The sequence below is a fragment of the Semicossyphus pulcher genome, unplaced genomic scaffold, assembly GCF_022749685.1.
Source record: "Semicossyphus pulcher isolate SPU_LCO1_2020_fin unplaced genomic scaffold, fSemPul1.0.p SCAF_2, whole genome shotgun sequence".
NCBI classification, from domain to species: Eukaryota; Metazoa; Chordata; class Actinopteri; order Labriformes; family Labridae; genus Semicossyphus; species Semicossyphus pulcher.
In genome coordinates, this window is record NW_027211693.1 from 2,905,001 (window position 1) to 2,908,787 (window position 3,787).

The window sequence follows — 3,787 nt, forward strand, 5'->3', positions numbered from 1 at the left end:
CCGACTACAAACAACGCCGGCATAAAGAGTCGGTATTTAACAACCTGTGATCGTTTATAAGGAAATATTGATCATAAAACTAACACAGGAGAGTGAATAACTGCAGATATGACTTGTTTTATGAGTCATCATTTATATAAAAATCTGTTAATTGTCTAAAAATCTAAAGTAGCAAAAACAGATTCATTTCTATGAAACTGAATTTAAACAAAGACCTCTCGTCATGATCAGTGATTCCCCTGCTAACTTTTATTACGGATGAATGAATGAATTCAGAGGGAGCAGGAGAGTCGCTCTGTCAGCAGGTAACTTTTTATTCAGTCAGTGTGAGACTGATCATCAATGAGGTCGGGTTTGATCAGCGGGACCTGAAACTGTTAGCCTAATCAATAATGTTCATAGGTCATGAACAGACAGTATTTGTAAATAATTAATCCATGTGAGATAATCAATAATTATAAATGTAAATAATAAACAGATAATATAAAGACATAGTGCCGGTAACACAGAGAGCAGCCTGTTCTTCATGTGCAGGTGTTTGTTACACAGGTAACAGGTCACAGAGAGGAAACACTGTTACTGTGATTTATAAGTAATACAGAGCACATGTGATCAGCTGACCCGACGGTGATCAGCTGACCCCACGGTGATCAGCTGACCCCACGGTGATCAGCTGACCCAACGGACACATCACAAACGGACGTCGCTGCACGAGACGCTTCAGAGGAAAGGAACGTCTCATGTCTCTTAAAAAATGCCTGGTTTCCTCTCCTGGTTTCCTCTCTCCTTTCCTGGTTTCCTCTCTCCTCTCTTGGTTTCCCCTCTCCTCTCCTGGTTTCCTCGTGTCTCTCCATGCATCTCTGGTGGGAGGGACTAAGATGCAAGTGAAGGAAGCATGGATGCAATCTAAGAGACATGAGAAGCAGCCGACGTGTGAGAACCACAGACTGTATAAAAAGATGGACGACATGACAGCTCCCTAAAAGTGAAGCCAAACCCTCTCTATCGCCCCCTGCTGACTGGCTGCAGTATAGCTCATAAAGCCCGCCTCCTCCATGTTAACAGATGGGACATGAGTCAAACTAGAAAATCAAAATACACGTCAAATACATTTTTCTCAAACATGGTTTCTGTCATTATAGTTAGTTCTTATCCTGCTGATTTATGTCACAGTGTTCATTTTTCTGACAAGTTTATTTTTAATTAGTTATTTGATGCTGTCAAAATGATGATTGACAGCTCTGTTGACAAATTAGGCTCCTGCAGCCGATCAGTTCCGGGTGAGCAGAGCGGAGGACGATCCGCGAGTGGAAACGTAACTAAAACGCTGCAGTCACTGAAGTTTCCATACCTGTGAACTTTAACCTCAGACCAACACAAGAAGCTGTTCTGCTGTTAAACACGCCGGCGGATCGTTGCCGTTTTTTCGGTAAGTTAAGTGTGTGTTTGGGTTAGCGGAAGTGGCTACGGCCGCTTCACTCGCTGATCTCTACTGCGCATGATGTCAGCGCCTATCACGGGGGCTATTTCAGCCTCAATTTCGTAGAATGAGAGCAGATGGCGACGTGTCGTCACCACCATAAAGTCTGCAGCCCCCGCAAGGTGGGAGGGCCCCACAGTCCATATGGGCCCTGCCCCCACCTGTCAACAACTATTGGGGACAAAAAAAGAGTATCTATTGGGGCTATTATTTACAGATGTGGGAAGTGGATTTTAGGGACGCCAAGTGTTCTGGCTTCCGTTTGTACTACGCTTGTTGTCGGAGTATTACTGACCAATCACGTATCAGCAGGCTGCGGTGTATGCAGGAAAAAGAGTCTGTGAGGAGACGAAAGCAGACGGAGCGCAATGAGCCGTAACGACATTCTGGATCCCATCAGCTCATCTGATGATGATTTAGCTTCTTATTAATCTCTATAAACAGACTCTGCATGCTAACAGCTAACAGCTAACAATCTGTTCTATCGCTAAAATTCAACTTGAGATAAATTCCCTGACGCTGTCACAAAAGCTGTTCAGCGCTGAAGCTGCGAGCGGCACAGTGGTCAATTTAAAAACACAAAGTAAAGACCGCAGCATATGTGTTAAAAAGCTCCAACAGTTTAAATTGTACTCGATACGATTATCTGACACCGAGCTGTAACCCCCCCATGTTACTTCTCAATACAATGAACTCCTCAAACTGTGTCCAGTGTTGTGAAGTGGTCTGTTAAATTTGTTGCCACTTTGAAATGATAAGTGTCCTCACTATGACAGGTGTTTAAACTCGCCTGCTGTGTGTGGGCCCCCTCAGGATTAGCTGCGGGGGGGGCCTCATGTGTGGTGCGTGACGTTTATCTAAATATATACAGTCATTGGTGAGGACTCTGAGTGGCCTCTTCTCCATGGCAACAGCAGCTGAGGCTCATGGGTAATGTAGTGTTTGGAGACATGTAGCTGTCCTGTAGCTTGTTTCAGATCCATTCAAATGTTCCATTTAAGAAAGGTGTAAAATAAGAAGCAGCTGCTCTGTTGGCTCAGTCACGTCTGATCTTTATCAGGTGACAAAATGATTTAATCTCTATGGAAACAAGAGCCTCACTTCGATGAACTGGTCAAGTTGAGACTGAAGACTGAGGGTGGATGTTTAGATTCAGCCTGAAACACAACTGTAACTGCAGAGCAACAAGGCAACATGTTGGGCAACAGAGCAGCAGGAGTTGCCTCAGCAGCACCGTCTTCTTTATCACACGTCAACATTCAGTCCCAGAGAAACGACCTCCCCTCGCTGCTGAAGGTGAAAGTAATCGGAGACAAACTCCGAGCTTCACCTGCGACTGACTGACTGTCAGGCTCCTCATCAGTTCACCTGTGATTGAAAGCTGATCGTCAGCTGATCCACAGCTGATTGGACCATTGGTCGTCAGCTGATGGACGGCTGGACTCTGATGTTGGACACGAAACGTCCCGTCTTCACGTCAGACTCTAACCCTTTAAACGTGTTGAACCATCAGAAGCAGGAAGACTCTTTGTTGTTGTGATCACATGATGCAGTTTGTTTTATTGCTGACTGTCACCTCCACAGGAAGCTCCGCCCACCCTCCTCCCACATTCTTCTTCTCTGGATTTTAATGGAAACACTTTGTGGTGGAGGTTTCAGACAGAAGAGGAGGTGGGACTCAGGGACAGGAAGTTGAATTCATGTGAGGACAACAATCTGACTGTCAATCATCTTCATCACAGATCAGCTGATGTCAGTCACACCTAAACAATCCACCACCAGGGGGCGACTGAGGCAACCTGCACGGTGAGAGTCATGTGACTGATAGAAGTCCTTCAGAGGCTAGTTTTTGTTAGCGCTGCTAGCTGTGGATTAACCTGCCGTTTGATTTTGATAAACTGAAGACTTCCAGCAGCTAACCTCCTGAAACATGACTTTCTATTCAGAATAAACATTCATGCTAACATCAGACTTAAACCAGACTGAGGCTAAAGCCATGCTAGCAGCTCTGTGAGGCTGTGCTCTGAGCTAAATGCTAACAACAGTATGCTAATAGTCTCAGATTAGCAATTAAACCATGCTAATGTTAAGCATCTACAATATTAACCATGGTCACTATCTTAGGTAAGCCTGTTAGCATGCTAACATTTGCTCACATTGGACACATTAAAATGTTGACCTGATGATGGCGCTGTAGAGTCAGAGGATCAATTTGTAGTATGAACGTATGAATCACGTTTCATCACAGTCATCACAAAGCTGTTAACATGTTCTGAACAGACACGTGTTAGCACCCACAGAGCCGCT